Below are 19,506 nucleotides of genomic sequence, written 5' to 3'. Positions count from 1 at the left end.
ACAGGGGCTATGAATTACTTGCGTGAGGACAGTGAGGCCTGGCCCTTTGCTCGGTAGCTGGAAGAATGTTTACCTAAACTACTAGACAGGAATGCATCGGATGAGGAGCGGAGCAGATAATCTTGAAGGTGAAATACAGTTTTTGGCAGGCAACGGGCCGGATCAGGCATCGGTAGCCGCACAGGGAGTAGGACAAAGTTCATGGATACAGATGCGGGCTCGGACTGGAGCTTTCAGAGGCAGAAAGCAGGGAAAAGCTTGATGGCAGAATTCAGGGCCTACTTGCCTGAACTGTAAAATGTGGAAAGTGAACCACATAAAGTCGGTGGCCTTTCATACTTAGGAACGGAATATCCGACTCATTCATGGTGGATCTGAAAGAGGACATGTTGACGGTGGACGCACATGTATTTGCGTCTTCATAACTGGAACTGGAGGGAACATACATGTACTTGTAGCATGTACATGGAGCCGTTGGGGTCTAAGATAGGGGACATAACTGATCATAAAATTCATATTTCCTCAGGATGGATGGGAAAAAACTCCCAGAAAACTTCCCCCAGATGTGGTGTGCTACATGCTGGCCTTTCGTAGCCAAATGGCTAGGTTGTGGAAGCAAGCTTCTGAAAACCTAGAAGCCAGCCAGACGGTCATGAAGGAATGGTATGACCGAAATGCTCACCCGGTGGAGCTGGAGCCTGACCAGAAGGTGTGGGTGATGGAACCTGGAGAGCTTAGCGCCCTCCAGGATCGCTGGTCAGGCCCCTTTGAGGTGGTTGAGAAGAAAAGCAAAGTCACCTACGTGGTGGATCTTAAGACCCCCAGGCAGCCCCATCTGGTGCTCCATGTCAACCGCCTCAAGCCTCACCAAGAGAGACCCGAGGTCACTTTAATGATGGTGACTGATGGGTCAGAGGAAGAGGAAAGTGAACCTCTTCCTGATCTTTTTGCGTCTCAAGAGAAGGATGGGTCGGTGGAGGGAGTAATCCTCTCACCATCCCTAACTCCTGAACAACGGAAGGACTGCTGCCAAGTTCTGGAGCAGTTTGCTTCCTTGTTCTCGCTTATCCCGGGAAGGACTCATCTGTGTACCCATGATGTGGACACAGGGGACAGCCCACCTGTGAAGTCCAAGTCCTACCGACTGTCGGATAAGGTGAAGGCTAGCATCCATGGAGAAGTTACCAAGATGCTAGAGCTGGGAGTGATTGAGCCTTCAAGTAGTCCCTGGTCCAGTCCGGTGGTACCCAAAGCTGCCCCGCCGGGCACTACCCCAGAACTCCGGTTCTGTGTGGATTACAGGGGACTGAATTCTGTGACAAAGACAAATGCTCATCCCATCCCGAGGGCGGATGAGCTCATTGACCGGTTGGGAGCTGCCCAATATCTCAGTACCTTTGACCTTACATCCGAGTACTGGCAGATTTCCCTGACAGATGGAGCCAAGGAAAGGTCAGTCTTCTCCACACCTGAGGGTCACTACCAGTTCTGTGTGATGCCCTTTGGGCTCAAGAACGCCCCTGCCACATTCCAGCGGTTGGTGAACCAGGTCCTCTCTGGGATGGAGGCCTTTTCGGTTGCGTACCTGGATGATATCGCTGTCTTCAGCCGCAGCTGGGAGGACCATTTGTGTCACCTTCAGGCTGTCCTTCAGGCTTTGCAGCAGGCGGGTCTGACGATCAAGGGCAGTAAGTGCCAGATCGGGCAGGGGTCGGTAGTGTACCTCGGTCACTTGGTGGGTCGGGGCAAGGTGCAACCCCTCCAGGCCAAGATCGAAACCATCATGGCCTGGGAACCCCCCAAGACTCAGACGGAGGTCCGAGCCTTCTTGGGCCTCACTGGCTACTACCGACGCTTCGTCAAGGGATACGGTACTATCGTGGCCCCCTTGACTGAGCTCACTTCTAAAAAGCACCCTCGACGGGTAATCTGGACCAAGGAGTGTCAACAAGCCTTTGACACCTTGAAAAAGGCAATGTGTGCGGCACCTGTTCTCAGGGCCCCTGACTTCTCCAAGGAGTTCATCGTCCAAACGGATGCGTCAGAGCATGGCATAGGGGCAGTGCTGTCGCAACTTAATGACGAGGGTCTAGACCAACCGGTGGTTCTCCTGTCTAGGAGACTACTCCCCCGGGAACAGAGGTGGAGTGCAATTGAGAGGGAGGCTTTTGCGGTGGTGGGGGCTCTGAAGAAGATGCCTGTTTGGCTCGCACTTCCTGGTTCAGACCGACCACCGGCCCCTCAGGTGACTGATGCAAATGAGGGGCGAGAATCCCAAGCTATTGAGGTGGTCCATCTCCCTACAGGGAATGGACTTTAGGGTGGAACATCGCCCAGGAGTGGACCACGCCAATGCTGACGGTCTATCCAGGTATTTCCGCCTTAGTGAAGAGGACTCCCAAGGGGTTGGGTAGCTCTCTCCACTTTCAGCTGGGGGGGACGCGTGTTAGACCTGTCAGCCCTTTGGCAGTTCCCTCCTCATTTTATTATTTTTTTGTCCCTTCCCCTTCTCATTTTTTCTGTCCACTAACATCTTTTTGGGTGCTGATGGAGAGGCTCTGGGCGCCTCATCCTCACCACCTGAGGGGGAGGCGCAAGGTGCTTCACTGAGGAGACAGATAGTGGAAGGTTAGAGTAACAAAATGGTGGTTCCAACTGTCACCCCAGCGCCTGGGCCATGACTGCCATGGGAGGTTCCGGAACCTTCTGGGCACCTCTGGCCAGTCAGGCCCCAGGTGATAAATAGAGGTGACAGGCGGGCGGCCATTTTAGGACAGAGGGCACTGCGTGGTAATCAGGAGTAAGGCACCTGTGTGAGGAGGTGGTTGTACTTGAAAGGGAACGGACAGGTCTAAGGGTCTGCACAGATTCCCAAACCTAGTGACATCACCCCTAACCTTGTGACCGGTCCCTGAACGCAGTCAGAGATCTAGTGGAACAGCGTTATACTGGGGTTTCACAGGTGGCCAGAATCCTTGAAGGAGGTCCAGGATTGCTGTCTGAGACCAACCCATCCCTCATACCTTCTTGGCCGGAGAGGGGGAATTAGACTGGCCATGGCGATTACCCCTCATTCCTGATTGAGGAGGAGATGACCGCGCCCCGTAGCTAGGACTGCTGTGTCATTCCAGTCAACTGTACCGGAGAGTTCCTGGCAGCTTCAAGTGCAGCCCCCCCCCCCTCGTTATATTTCCTCGACGAGTCCCTACCTGTAATGGACCCCACCACCACCCAGTGATCGGCAGGTGACCGGTTGTCCTCTGAAGTGGACTCGCTGTTGTCCCGAGAGCTGAAAAGGTGAGGGGCTGGGAGCCAGCGACGCTGCTGATCATCTGAGGAGAGTCGCTTCAGGAAGGAAGGGGGGCGTGACCGGCCCGGAGGCCGCCATCCTCAGATCACATGGGAAGGGGCTGAAGCGCCGCCCTCCATTGCCGGGAGTTGAGGAAGACTGCGCCCCCGCACTGCTTCTGAAGGCGGTGAGCGCGTACCTTCTAGGTCCCCGAATTGAGTCGTCACAGCGGCCGGCTGACAAGAGGCCGCAGAGGAGGGAGGCACAGATCCGTGGGGAGCGCCCGAGCGAGGATTATCTTCCCGGAGGGGGCCTCCCATAAGGTTATTCCTCGGGGGTGGGAGTTCCCAGATTCTCCCCTCCTTGTGGAAGGGAGCACCTCGTCGGCGAAGAGGCCCGTCTCCCACAAAGTGAGGGGAAGTCAGCTCCAGTTCCGGCTGGACTCCTGGAGCAGAGGACACCGGGACTGTACAGTAAGCTGGGCCTTGGAGGAAGGGGGGAAGAGAGTCCAGGGAAGCACGCAGCTGAGATCAGTTAACATCCTGATTATACCCTGTTAGTCTCTCAGAAGCCACGTTCCAGAGTAGATAAACACAGACATCTATGAGATTAAAGCCTAGGTATTGTGGAAATTAAGTGAAATGTTTGAAATAGCCGTTAACCTCTAGTTGCCAGGGTTGAGGCAATGCCTACAATGTAATGCATTATTAACTGGTGATAAAGTAAGTTGCTTTTATACAGCCTAGAGATCACCCGCTAAAGACCAGGAATAGAGTGAACCTCTCGCTTATCCCTAACTGTAGTAGTTGCAGAATTGGCGACAGCAATAAGGACCAGGAGGTATAGTTAGGGGAGCCCGTGTCAGAAGAACATTGTATAGACTGTGTAACCAACTGATGTACAGAGGGATGTAAATGTTTTGGGGAGCGCGTATATGGGGAATTAAAGTGGCGCTCCAGAGGCATAGAGTTGGGTTGGAACAACAGCGGAGGGGTGTAGGAAAATGCTACATTGGGGTAACGAATTTGAATCTAGATTGTCAAACCAAATGTAATGAAATGTTTCATTCCGAGATATGAACATGTTTAACCACAGTTAAAAAGAGAGGATAAAGACTACTGGTAATCTTTAACACTAATCTGTGTAGTGTCCTTTTGAGTTGTGTTGCGCTAGATTGTGAGCTGGGTAGGATGCAAGCACGAGATGCCATGTTGAGATGAAAACCTGTTAACCTGAGCCAAGCTACCCCTAGGACGTAGGTCCAACAATATATATATAACATTCTTAAACGTTTTATAAACACTCACACTCATAGGATGATGTCATCAGTGATGTCATGAGTGATGTCATTTGAGATGTCATGAGTGATGTCATGAGTGATGTCACTGACCATGTCATGGGTGATGTAATATGTGACATCAGGAGCAGTGCATTGCAAGGGCGCGAGTTATAGTTAGCTCAGGTAACTAGAACTGCTGGATTTCTCTGGTTTTGTATGAGTGAAAAAATGTCAGCCTAACTATAACATCCCTGAAACCTGTATTTTTTTCAGTAAATTTCCAAGGTTTTTTGAAAGCTAATTACTAACTACTATAACGTCCCTGAAACTGTGTTTTTTCAGTGAATATATATATATATATATATATATATTCATAGGGAACAAGCGTTGGTCTTTGTGTTTGGTCCGCGGGCTGGAAGCGGACAAAACGGCACACCCTCCCGATTTGGAGCACCTTGGAGACACCAGCACCTTTGGAAACTTTGTTTTGTGGCAAAACAAGGCGCCCCCCCTAACAGTTGTATTGCCATCTGGCGTCACGAGCTACAATGGGGAGGGAGGAGGCATTATAGTGTGCCTGATGAAGGAATCAGCGAGGTCTTTTTACACCCCCGTGGGCACTCGAGCTGGTTTGCGGACTGGGCTCATGAATGTGAGAGCACCACTTGATGTTTGGAGTGCCTTGAAATATATTCAGTCGCCCACTCGGACTTCAAGTCCCAGCATCCCTTGCCTGTGGGAGTGTCATCGCCTTGCACAGCACATGATGTGGAGGAGGGGCATGTTAAATTTTTAAACAGACTCAGAAGCAACAGCGACTGGACTGTGTGCTGACACTCGATAGATCTGCTGACACCGGCACTGACGAGGCGACTCATCGCCGAAACGCGTATGCCATGGCTTCACGAACTGCCAGCCTGTCAATATGCCTGTTTCTCATGGACTACCAGCAAGGTGATTTGTTGATCTTATTAAAAAGCCCTCGCAAGATTCCGGAGTGTGCCGTGCTTGTTTTTCATAGGGAACAAGCGTTGGTCTTTGTGTTTGGTCCGCGGGCTGGAAGCGGACAAAACGGCACACCCTCCCGATTTGGAGCACCTTGGAGACACCAGCACCTTTGGAAACTTTGTTTTGTGGCAAAACAAGGCGCCCCCCCTAACAGTTGTATTGCCATCTGGCGTCACGAGCTACAATGGGGAGGGAGGAGGCATTATGGTGTGCCTGATGAAGGAATCAGCGAGGTCTTTTCACACCCCCGTGGGCACTCGAGCTGGTTTGCGGACTGGGCTCATGAATGTGAGAGCACCACTTGATGTTTGGAGCGCCTTGAAATATATTCAGTCGCCCACTCGGACTTCAAGTCCCAGCATCCCTTGCCTGTGGGAGTGTCATCGCCTTGCACAGCACATGATGTGGAGGAGGGGCATGCTAAATTTTTAAACAGACTCAGAAGCAACAGCGACTGGACTGTGTGCTGACACTCGATGGATCTGCTGACACCGGCACTGACGAGGCGACTCATCGCCGAAAAGCGTATGCCATGGCTTCACGAACTGCCAGCCTGTCAATATGCCTGTTTCTCATGGACTACCAGCAAGGTGATTTGTTGATCTTATTAAAAAGCCCTCGCAAGATTCCGGAGTGTGCCGTGCTTGTTTTTCATAGGGAACAAGCGTTGGTCTTTATATATATATATATATATATATATATATATATATATATATATATATTCACTGAAAAAACCATAGGTTTCACACACGTTATAGTTAGGAATTAGCATTTAAAAAACCTTGCAAATTCACTGAAAAAACCATAGGTTTCACACATGTTATAGTTAGCGGAAATTTTACTGATAAAAAACCAATGAAATTCCCCCGTTATAGTTAGTGCAGGCAACTATAACTCACGCGACCGCAATCCTCTGCTGATGCTAATACTGTATTTAGACACTTATTTGCCCATGTCTTCTTCCATACATTTTTAGCTATACATATATTACAAATATTTTTTTTTCATAAAGACACATATGTCATCAGCAGAAGATTGCGGTCGCGTGAGTTATAGTTGCCTGCACTAACTATAACGGGGGAATTTCATTGGTTTTTTATCAGTAAAATTTCCGCTAACTATAACATGTGTGAAACCTATGGTTTTTTCAGTGAATTTGCAAGGTTTTTTAAATGCTAATTCCTAACTATAACGTGTGTGAAACCTATGGTTTTTTCAGTGAATTTGTACGGTTTTTTAAATGCTAAGTTACTTTACGCCATTCGTGGCGTGCGCGCCCACTTAACGCAGTTCGTTCCGTGCGCGCACGGTGCGCTTCGCGCACCGTGCGCGCACAGTGAGCACGCGGTGCGCTTCGCGCACCGCGCGCCCACTTTACGCAGTTAGTGCCGTGCACGCACGGTGGGCACGCGGTGCGATGACAAAGCAAGAAAGCACGTCAACAAATCTGTTTCAGCTTTCCTCCGTGACTATGGTATGGGTGCCATTTACCACAACAACTTGCATTATGACATGCAAGACATTTATAGAGGAGATGGTGTGCACTTCAATGATGAAGGGAACAGAGTCTTCCTCTTGAACCTTAGACTCTGCATCGGTACTTACTTGTAAGTACCACTAAAAAAATGACTCCATAAACACAACAGCTCTTTTTAGAGCTCCCTAATTTCTAAACTCTTAAATCTGATTTTCATTTATTTATTTTTATTTTTTTTACCGTACGCTTACCGTGAGCTTACCGTACGCGTACCCCGTGATTTTTTTTAAAATCAATAAATGTTTTTTTTGTACTTTTCTGTCCTTCTTTGTCCCCCTTACAATTGTTAGGGGGTCTGTAACTCTCCTCATTGCCCCCTTTCTTTGTTTTCACTCTTTTTTTTCAGAGTGAAATACACAAAATGGCGGCCGCCGCTTCCTGGTTTCGGCCGATTCGAATGTTTACTAAGATCTAAGAGCCAATCAGAATCGCGCTCGCGCACGCCACCGTACGCTTACCGTAAGCGTACGGTAAGCGTACCGTAAGCTGGCTCAGATATATATATTGATTTAAAGGCTATTTTCTCAGAATCTACTGAACATATTTACACCATACCTACAAAAGGCACTTCCTTGACCTAGGGACTACCTCTCTGCCAAATTTTGAGTAATTCTGTTCAGCCGTTCGGGCTGTAGCTCGTTCTAAAGGTCCTATGGAAAAATGCATGGGAAAAACGCGTTTTGGGACCCCCCTTTTATCTCAGCCCCCGCTTGACAGATCCCCCCGAGACTTTCAGGGTAGGAGCGGAGCGTAGCGCCCCACCTATTTTGAGAAATTCGCGAGGATTCGTCGACCGGCGCCAAAGTTATTCAAAATAGAATGTTGAGGTTTTCCTATGGAAACGTGGTCCTAACTATAACTACCTACTGGCGACCGCCAGTAGGTAATATATATATATATATATATATCCACAGTAACACCTCCGAGAAAGGAGCCCCCGACCCCTCAGGGCGGCCTCTCAAAGGCGGGCACGGAGAAGCCCGTCACTTCAACAACATGAGAAAACAACAGAGGCCCATTTCTGAGGACAAAGCGCTTTATTCCAGGCAAATGCAGCACAAATTCTTCCAAACGTCCAACTAGTTTCGGCATTTGCCTTGATCACGGACTGGGAAGCGGGAAACCAAGTGCGTACGTGCCTGCATTTTGTAGGTGTATTTAAGGTCACATGACTGTAAAGCATACAACTTCCAGAATGCCACGGGGGATACAGGTAAGTGCTGACATTAGAAGAATAGTTCTCATAATTCTGGCAATCGTTAATCCTTTGCTCATGGCAGCCATCCCGTGCATTACACATTAAATAAAACCAAGTGGAATACAGTCACGACAGTTTGTATGCCAGAAGTGCTGAATATACAAATGTCCCGGTAAAAAAGCTCCCGTCCCCAGAACGATTGGTGCCGGAAATCATCCACACCAAATCCCTTCCAGCGTTGCAGTGACTCTTTGCTCAGTGGCATTTTACCTCGATAGGTAGAAACTGCATCGAGTGGGTCATGCTCCTTGATTAACATCCACAGTAACACCTCTGAGAAAGGAGCCCCCGACCCTTCAGGGCGGCCTCTCAAAGGCGGGCACGGAGAAGCCCGTCACTTCAACAACATGAGAAAACAACAGAGGCCCATTTCTGAGGACAAAGCGCTTTATTCCAGGCAAATGCAGCACAAATTCTTCCAAACGTCCAACTAGTTTCGGCATTTGCCTTGATCACGGACTGGGAAGCGGGAAACCAAGTGCGTACGTGCCTGCATTTTGTAGGTGTATTTAAGGTCACATGACTGTAAAGCATACAACTTTCAGAATGCCACGGGGGATACAGGTAAGTGCTGACATTAGAAGAATAGTTCTCATAATTCTGGCAATCGTTAATCCTTTATATATATATATACACACACACATATATATATATTTATATATATATATATGGATATATATCTATATGTATATATCTATCCTCAAAAGACAAAAAACGCGGCACTCCTCTTGATGATAAATGTTGTTTATTCAATTCATGAAATATTATAACTAGTTCATGTTAGGGAAATCAAAGTTGTGATTTTAGGTAGCAAAGCAGCATTTCAATTTATGGACTTCTAAAATTCACTTCTTTGCTTGCACATTAGCAATTTTTTATAAATGTTAGATGAGCGTGAGAGTAGGCCTTCATACTACAACATCATGCACCCATTTCCAAAAATTAACTGGCAAAGAAACAAGGCCTGCCTTTTGAATACATCTGAAAATGTTTCTTTATTGATGTTTGTGTTGCTGTGTGTGGGTGGATGGCTGAGAGGGTGATTGTATGTATGATTGAGTGAATCAACAGAAGAGTGACTGGCTACATGTATGAGTGACAGCATGGATGAGTGAGTGAGCATCAATGCCACCAACGAGACAATAGCCACACCCAGCACCCTGCTAGCAACCGTCACTCATCCCCTTAGCTGTTAATCCAATTCTGCCCTCATTCATTCATCACTCTTTTATCTATCTTCTAGAGGACAGGGGGATTGTATTCCAAGAGGAATAAGTGACCCGAAAACCAGATGCCTGGAAAGTACCTTGCCCACATGGCTACCCAACATTTAGCAGATTTTGCAGCTTAGCCAAGAAGAGTGTTTTTATTGGTGTATATTTGACTGATGGCCAAGCTGCACCCTTTGGATTCAAAACATTTGTGTTCAGACCACGGTGTATCTACTTCACGAAAAAATGTGATCCTGGGTAAAACCATGTTAATACTCTGTACTTCTATTCCCTTGGTGGCCATGATTGGGTACTCCCATTTTGAGATAGCATTTTTGAGCTAGTCAATTCTGTATTGATGATCACATATTCTAAAACACATTGACAAGTTTTGGGGCATATTGCCATGTAGAGAAATATCACTATATTTAGTACCTCCTTCACAGGGCTAAAAATAAGAAAACTGCAACAAGGATAGAATTCCTACTATGTAAGTAATAGATTATGGCGTTGACATCTTTTCATGCTTGCATTGCCAGAAAAATCAGCAATAGCTACATTAAATTTAAAGCACTTCAGCATGTCTGTTACAGAAAGCACTATGAACCAGATGCCCTAAGCATTGAAGGGTCACACACACTCTGATTTGGTGTTTGTGACCATTACATTTCTTTTTCTTATTTACTAATTCCATTTTATGAGTTGTAAAAGTTTTTTTCCTAAAATGGGATTCTGAATTTGGAAGGGGTGTGTAGCAGGCGTCACTTCCATATACCCTGTCGGTTTTGCGACTGAAATCAGGTCACAAAACATTGATTTTTCACCAGAACCTCTAAGGAGGTGATTACCCATTCCCAAAAATTGCAGCTTTAGTGGAGGTGTTTGGGGTGTGACCCCACCAACCAACAGTGGTGACTCCTCCGCTAAGGTGGAAGAGTGTTGCCCCACTGAGCAGGTGAAAGAGGAAAAAGTACAATGATAATAATTTATTGTTATTATCATTTTATGTTTCCCCTTGCTCAGCTGGGTAGGGACGGGCATGCTCTGGGGAGGAGGGGTTTGCCCACTCCAAGTGCGCAGGACGCTTTTGTCTGCCGTCTCAGGCCGGTCAAACCGTAATGCTGACTTTGCATGTTCTCCAGCCAGGCTGCATTACAGCCTGCATGGAGAACATGCCCATCTTCCCATTCTCTGGCTGAGCACCAATCCACGACGCTCAGACCAATCACAATGCTGAATTGCAGCATTTTGATTGGCTAATGGGAGCTGGGTGCTTCCTACCCTTGAAGCGGGCAAAGAGGGAGTGGAGGCAGCAGCGGCAGACAGGTAAGTGTTTATTTGTTTTTCTTCAGTCACATCCCCCTACCGCTGTTTAATACCAGCTGCCACTGTGCAATCAAATGTGTTCCTGGCAGTTGGTAGGGGGGCCCAGAGTCGGGTTTGCATGTGTTGGTTTTTCCCACTTTTTAGTTATGAAAGGTGAGATTCACATCCTCTGGATCTGACCAACTAAGCTATGCCCTTGGCTGCTGGGCCTTCGGAAAAGCAATTTAAAGAGAAAAAATTGGGAAAACAATGAAGGGGAGTGTAGGTGAAAGGTGCTGCAGCCGAGCGGTGAGCAGGGTTTTCGGGGGTGGTGAGCAGATGGGGCGTGAGAGGAGAAAATATATGCACGCCCACATAGTGCCAAAACACAGATAAACACATTGTCCTTAACCCTTTCGCTGCGGCGGGAATTCCGCCGCAGCGCTGGGGGGGGTTTGGGGGCAGCGCGGTGGCGCGGTGCTCATGACGGAACCACTCCGTCATGAGCCACTCCGTCATGGTTCCGTCATGACTCCGCCCACTGCGCTAATCGCCCGCACAGTTGGGGAATTAGCGCCGCGTGGGCGGCGCGGCCGCCAACGGCCACAGCATGACGGAACTACTCCGTCATGAGCACACGGCGACCGTGGCTCATGACGGAGTGGTTCCGTCATGAGTGGGGAAGGGGTTAATGCCAGCAGTGGAAGGATACAGGTGTTTTAAGGTAGACAGTGTTAAAGAAGGAATGGTACAGAGACAGGACAAGAAATGGACTGACCCAAAACCCACGCTACACAATAGGTCTTCGCTACCTAGATGAGACCTAAAAAGAATATGTTGCTGCTCAGTAGTCCCAAGACACACAGTTTCATGCATCTTCTGGAAAAAAAGCAATTCACTTCAATGAAATCCAGTGTCATAAACGAACCGATGCATTTAGGTTAAACACAACTGAACTAAAGTTGATTTCCTTTTCATGCTATACTCGGGTTTTTAAACTTCTTTTATCAAGGGAGTGCACATTGGGGGAAACATGTAACAAAATGTAAAAGTAATCATTATTTAAAAAAATAAACATTTATAAAAGCAAACTGAAATTCAAAAGCCACAATCTCTATCTCACTGTCCCAACCAAGGATTCAGTGTAATAGAAAAAATGTGTAAACCTCACATTAATATTAAAGACATGTACATAAACAAAATTATCAAAAATATATAAATAATTAAATTCCACTGCTATATATACAAATACAAAATCTGTTGACCCGGCGTTCTTCAGGACATACATATTAAAATCAAGAACTTATGTTCTCCTAATATATAGGAACATCTATGATTTTGGAGGAACAAGCTACATTTAGTCCGCTCCTGGTGAGACGTGCCTTAGTATAATGACCAGGATTATTTCTTACCCTCCTTACAATGAATTGTTTGCAGTAGGGTGCTTTATCGCCTGTTATTTAAAAGCAATTTTGCTTGTAGCCTCGTTATGTTTGTAAATTTGTACTGCCAGTTCTATCTTGAACCTCTCATCAATACAACTACATTTGTTCAGTTTTAAAACTACCCTGTCCCTTTTGCCCAATAAGGGTGACTCTCCTTTTGTTTGAATGTTTCGAGTAAACAAGCCCCTTTATCAGGAGTAACAGCAACCTGAATGACAGGAAGCCCAATATGATTCCAGGAGCATGCCGGTGTGCACGTGTTGTCAGTTCCAGTTTCCCCTGATGAAGGTAACCCTGAGCGTAGTACTACACTACGCTCGTGGAGCATGCGTAGTTTGCGCTACTACGCACTACAAGAATTGAACGTAGCACAGTGCAAAAACGTGTAGTGTAGCGGGCATTTTATGCTTGCTCGCGGTCCTCAACGTCAAGTTGGCGACCGCGAGCGAGCAAAATCAACATCCCGGCGAGACTTTTTCCTAGTTCACAATTGGATACATCAAGTTGCCGATCGCGAGCGTGGAAAATAAACCTCCCGGCGAGATTCTCAACACGGGGTGGTCAGGTTTCTCATTGCGAGTGGTCGCGTATGCTCACGATGAGAAACTACCAGTCTGCGTTGAGAAAGCTGCTGCTCGAGTACAAATCTACTCGAGCGGCAGAAAATGACCGCTTGCACTGTGCAAGATGCCGTTTGCAATGACTGCACAGTGCAGACAAGCATCCGGCACTGTGCAATCAGTGCGAACAGCATTTCCCTACCGCACTACGCAGTTCGCGTAGCTATGCACAGCATGCGTAGTGCGAAGTGCACTTCGCGTAGCTACGCGTAGCGCTACTACGCAAACTACACCCAGGGTTAAAGGGTTTTGTTAAACCTGAAATCCATTGCATCATTAGAGTACCTCATTATGTTTTTAAATGTTTTTAACAATATATAGTGCTATCTTATACAGAATGCACCACTGTATTGCACCCGGACCACTCAATCTATCCACATTTCAGAACATGCTGAGATGCCAGTGGTGAGCAATGATTTTAGGACACATTGCCAAGTCCAATATATATTTTTTTTAATTGGGTGGGGAGCTCCACGCTGGTCTCATTAGTGTGTATTAAAATCCTTGATGGGTCTGTGTTAAGTGTTTGATCCAATATGTTTACTTGAAGTTTTACAACAGACTCCTCGGTGCATACATTTTGGGACAGTCAGAAAGTAATGAGCCCCTGTTGATCCACATCTTAGGCATACATCTCAGTCTTGAGCTGATGTCCATGTTTTTGGAAAGGTTTGTTATTGTGAAGGGTTAACAGGTGTCTTTGTGTTTTCCTTGTGACAGGTTGAGCGCAGCAATCACATGCAGTATGCAACACTCCATTTTAAAGAAGGCAAGAAAAAATCCCAGCAATGCAGAAAAGTGCAGCAGGTGGTGTACGCCGACATAGAGACCAGCGTTCAACCAGATGCATCTAAAAGTCCTCTTCAAAATGAAGAGACTGTCCAGTACACAACAGTGCGTGCTGCCACCAGAATGAAGATGGCCCACCAACCCCAGGAGATGCCAAGAAATGTTGTGTATGCCAAGATGCCTCTCGATTCCCAGCCAGATTAAAATAATGTAGTGTTCAGGGTCAATCCTGTTTCACCCTCATCGTTCACTTTCCCAACTCTTTGTGATCCTTGAAAACTCCTCACCCTCCTTTGGACCACCCGTTGATCCGACATGAAGTTCTGACTGACAGTCACTGGGTGAACCTGACCGCACACAACAAAGAATGCATTTTTTCAGTAGCAGCACCCATTTACCTAAAGACATTGTGTCATGTGCTTTGCTGTATTCTGCTTTTGAGCCCCCTCAACGCACACATACATTAGCATTTGCATCATCATTTATACACATTTTAACATGCATGATTTTGATTCCTTACGCTCACAATATAAAGATGCTTTCTTATATGTTGGTAGTGTATCCATAGCTTATATGTCAAGTGCTTAATTTGTAAAATATTAAGCGCAGGTGCTCAAATATTTTAGGTGGCCACACCCACTTTAGCCGCTCCACCCACTTCCTCCAAAGGCTCTACCCACTTCCTTTATTGGTTCCACCCACATCCACAAGCCTTAACAAATCATAGCCACCTCGTCACATCTTGAGTAGTTGCAAAAAGCTGAAGACCTGGTTCTTCACATAAGCACCTCGGGGACCTCAAAGCTACACAACAAGTGCCTGGATACCCTCTTAGGTGATTAGTTTTTCTACAAATCAATATAACTTAACATAATGTAACATATGGGAAACCTACGACAACAAATTAAAAGTGAACTCAAATTGGACAAATGTGTGTACATCTCAAAATGCAGTATCAGGATCGGTCATTACAGGACTTTGAGGTAGCTTTGCAAATTAAAGAGAATGTGCTTTTACTGTGCTGGAAGGAAGGGGTGAAGGAAGGAATACATTAAAGATTGAAATACATTTGTGTCCCTAACATCCCATGTATGTTTGTTTGTAAAGCACATATTCACCAAAGAGGGCTTTAACACTGAATTTAAATTGTTGTTGTTCAGCTCACTGGCACACATTTTATCGACCTCAAAAAGATGAAAGACTCAGTTGCACACCAAGATTTAAATGTATGACCCTGAGAACAAACACTGATTCCTGGAGTGGTTATAAAGAAATACACAAGGAAGGAAAAACATAAAAGGGACAGTGAGGAAGGAGGAGACGTCTGAAGGCAAAGATAGATACGGTGGACAAAGAATGTGAAGAGAAGTGAGGAAAGCAGAGATAGGGAGTGCAAGACTGGAGTGGAACATGATGAGAATGAAAAAAGGAAAGAGGAACAAGCATTGGCATAGCCAACAGGTCTCCCCTTTGGGACCTTATAAGTGTTTAGCCATGCAACAGTTGATGTTGTTGCACCAAGGATATTGTGCTGGATAACCAAAGACTTATAAGGTCCAAACCTTAGAAATTGCTTAGGCTGGGGGTCCCTGACTTCCAATAAAGACTCATCGGGGGTCCCTGAATTCAAGTGATGATTCAATGGGGAGTCCACAGAAGTCAAAATGTTAAGTACCCCTGCTGTAGGTCAAACATTTCATAGTATCTCTAACTGTTAAAGAAGCTCATTCCCTTACAAGTGACAAAAATGCTAAGACTGTGGCATCGCTTCCTGCCACGTCACTGCACACTGTCTATGTGCATTGCCTATGCTAACGAGTACCCCCACTGATTTTTTTGGACTTAGGTCCCATAATTAGGTTTTTAGTAGTGCAGTTTTATGGTTTGAAGAAGTATGCTGTTACATACTCTAATTTGTGACGCTCACGTTAGCAACAATGGCCTGGCCATAGGAGCTTTAAGTACAGTCAGTGCTGTTAAGTCGAGTATTATTGGCAGCACACTGAGGGCGCTATCAGCAGCTATTGTTGTCCATATATCTATTAATGCTCAAAACGTATTAAAAGCAAGTAAATCTTGCGGGAAACAAGTAACAACCCCTCCACCGTTATGCTGTTCCTGTTTTGCTGCGGTGACTGCGAGGTGATAATGGGCAGACTGCTCTTCTAATGTCTCAGGTGCAGAGGTTTATATTTGACTCTATGGTCACAAGTTTAAATCCACTCAGCCTTTCATCCTTCTGAGATCCATAAAACGAGAACCATTGAGCTGGGTAGCAATCAACATCTGGTATATAGCTACATTAAAACCCAATTAGTGAAGGTGCACTTTACAAAAGACACGTGTTGTAGTAAAACAGCTCATGCCTCATTAAGCTCAAATTCCACCTGTGCACTGTCCTTTGCGATGAGAAAGACATCATCAAAATAAGCCATTCAGACGTGGTGCTGTATCTGTATCCCGCGCTGAAAGTTTAATTTTGAAACTTGCTCGAAATAAAAGAAAAGAAGTGCTTCACGTGGCCATATGACCTTGAACTAAAGCTTTCCGAATAAGAATGTGAACATTTAACGTCATTCTCTTTATAGTTACTAAAATCGGATTGATAACTAAAAAACAATGTTCAGTATTGTAGCCACGTACTTCTGGCAATAATCGTACCATTAAGTTTATTAAAGATGACATATTCAGTATGGAAAAGCTCTTGTGGTTCCTAAACCCCACTACAAACATTTAATTCAAGCCATCACTATGTATTTGTCATTCAAGAGTAGGGGTGGCGGCCATCTTGCCTGAACGCGCATTCATTTAAAAGCTCTGCCATTTTTCACATTCATGGGAAGCGCTACTCATAGCGGGGTGTGAGGTGCCATACACTACCGGCTCTGACAGGAAGGCTTGACAGTCCAAAAAGTAATTACAATAAAAGCTTCAATGGTATCAGTGGCTAAAGATTTACAGCAAATTTCTAAGGCAGACGTCAATAAAACTGTGCCTAGGCGACCGCCTATAAATGCCCATCAACATGCAACATGCGTTCCAAGGTGACTCTTGTGTGTGTAGGACAAACAACTGTGCATGCTGTGGGGGAGTCTGTGTTTACATCACTGCAGATTACCTATTTGTGGTGGTTAGGAGAGAGTAACAAGCACTGGTCACATGCCGCACCCGGCACAAAAAAAAAACACGCGAGTGGTGCGTGCCGCGCGCTGCACTGATTAACAAACAGCAGCTGTTTTCGGGAGTGGTGCGTGCGTGTGCGCAGTCTTCACTTTTCAAGCACTGCACTCGTGCTTGTGGCGCGCCGATTCTCGCTCCCACAAGGTGGATGCCGCCACAAGCACGAGTGTGTGCTTGAAAATGAGCAGAACGACAGCTAAAGGCCCTCCTATGCAGTGCATGCACGCTGCTTAGGCGAGACCTAAAAAGGGAAGAAGAGCACAGAGCGGGGGGGTGAAAAGAAAGAGGAAGGGAAAGATGAGAAGGTGAAAAATGAAAAGCAGTTAATGAGGGGAGGTGGCGATTAAGAGGAAACGTGGACGTAGGGCAGAAAGTGAAAGAAGAATGGAGGGAAGGAAAGGAATAAGGTGTGAAGGAATGGAAGAAAAGCAGATAATGGGGAAGAGCAAGAAAAGAGTACACAACTGCTTTATTAAATATAGAGTAATTAATTATGTATAGTTAAGGGGTGACAAGCATTGTTCCTAATAAGGTGCGCGCCTGCTCACGCGCGCAGCAGAGTCTTCCCAAGCACGCAGTGTCCTGGTTTTAGTGCGCATACTGTTCCTGACATCCAGCGAGACCGTTCGCGCTGACGTGTTTAAAACGCGAGCGACGCGAAAATTGGTAATTTCCTGGTTGCGGCCGGGAGGCAGAGGAAGACAAGGGTGACACGAGGTACATTTTCCCCTAGCGGCCAGTGAGGGGCTCGCATTCACCAGCTTTCACTTGCTGCATTAATTTTCCTAACAGTGTGCAGCTTCGAGGTTGATGTGGGCCTTTGAGATAGTAGTCATGTTAATTGCAGTGCACACGGGCGCTGCAATTAACATGAATACAATTTCAAAGGACCACATCAGCCCCGCAGCAGCGCACTATTAACCCCTTCGACACTCATGACGGAACGGTTCCGTCATGCGCGTCGGTTGCGCTGTGCGTATGACGGAACCGTTCCGTCATGATCCCTCCTGCTCAATAGAACCTTCAGCACAGCGAGGTAATCCGAGCTGCGCTGAAGGGGTTAAGAAAAGAAATGCAGAAAGTCAACAAGCAGGACGTGTGTTTTCAGGATTATGAAAGCACACATCATGTTTGAGACTCCATTTCTTTTATTAGTGCGGGGCTGCGGACTGCGTGAAGTGTGCCTAATGCATCTCAGCCCTCATGTGCAGCAGCAAACACCACTTAATGTCGCTAATTAACAAAATATTTGCCACACACTGATCGAATGTTTAGAGGCTTCAATACTCTCCTCGCAGGCAGCCATTGATGCTCTACAGGCGGCGAAGACCACCCTGGTCACTTACGAGATTTTGTATTTTTTTTGGCATCCTCCTACTAGTGAGACCTCATACGGTGGTTCCATGGCCATAAAGGCTACTGTCTTCTAATGATATAATCAAGCTAGTTGGTCAGTATTCAAGGATAGCGAGCTGCCAACACTTCTTTCTGCAGAGTTCCCAACTAAAATAAAGTATGGCACAATAAATTACATGTGAAAGATCAATGTCCAGTCCTCCTCCTGTCATAATAGGATGTGCACTGGCTGGCTGTAACCTGTGTATTTACCTCAGCCTCACTCTGAGGCTTGCCCAATGCTGATTGTGGCCACTGACAGGTCAGGTTGCAAAAAGTATCTGCTCACATTTGGTTCATTTGCTTTGTCCTCATGTTACCACTATTGGATTTTTACTCAATCTCAATTACACAATATGGTCTAATGGCACAATCTCAGGCATTTCAATTAATAACTATAATGCTGAATGCTGAAAATTACAGGTAATGACACTGGCCTAAACTAAATCTTGCCTGGGCTTATTTCAATTACTATTTAAAAATAGATGCACAATCGTTGTCTGTGTTTGGCAGAGCTAGATAAACGATTGGTTTTAATATACACAATTCTAGCTTGTAACTGACAGGCACTTCAAAAATTGAGCATTCGAAATCCTCCGAGGTTCAAAGGGCTCACAGATTTCCTTTTGTCCAGAAGAAGGGCCAGGTGGAATTCCCTAGGGCCATTCTGATATGTCTGAATAACTTCAGGGCGAGAGAGGAGTTATATGATTTGGCCCGCCCGAACAAGAGAAGAAATGCTGGGGGGTGTGAGTTTTTTGTCCAGCCAGATTACTGTCATGACACGGTGGAGCGTCGCTGGAGGTTAAGGCAGTTGATATCGGGTTTTCCAGCAAAGGGGGCCCAGGCGTTTTTACAGAACCCAGCTAAACTTAAAGTCATAAAGGGTGGTCATAGTCAGTTTTTTACGTCAGAAGTTAAGGCAAATGAATATCTTCAGTCAATGTGATGAGTTAGGCAATTTGAGGATTATTGGTATTGATGCTCATAGCGATGTAGTATGAAGCGAGGCAGCCATGTAGTTAAAGGTATGTGTCTAGCTATGCCAAATGTCTATGTATAGTTTGCCTTATTATTCTTATTTGCTATTTGAGTACGGGGGGGGGGTTGAAAGAGGTGGGGTTAAGCACGGGCTTACCATCAACAGGGACTTGTTCCCAATGCCTGTTGCGGGAGGTTCTGGGTGGGGG

General features: G+C 46.2%; 1 long non-coding RNA gene across 1 annotated transcript in view; it reads left to right on the top strand.

Moving 5' to 3' along the window:
- The window catches only part of LOC146869681 (uncharacterized), a 93,532-nt gene extending 77,096 nt beyond the window's left edge, over positions 1–16,436 (top strand). Inside the window, exon 3 of the long non-coding RNA XR_014981459.1 lies at positions 13,673–16,436. This is a non-coding gene — a long non-coding RNA (uncharacterized LOC146869681). The remainder of the gene's footprint in view (positions 1–13,672) is intronic.
- The last annotated feature ends 3,070 nt before the right edge of the window (positions 16,437–19,506 follow it).

Source organism: Triturus cristatus, chromosome 1_1 (assembly GCF_964204655.1).
Source record: "Triturus cristatus chromosome 1_1, aTriCri1.1, whole genome shotgun sequence".
NCBI lineage: Eukaryota > Metazoa > Chordata > Amphibia > Caudata > Salamandridae > Triturus > Triturus cristatus.
Note: the sequence above shows the minus strand (reverse complement) of the source record. Positions and strands in the feature narration are given on the sequence as shown.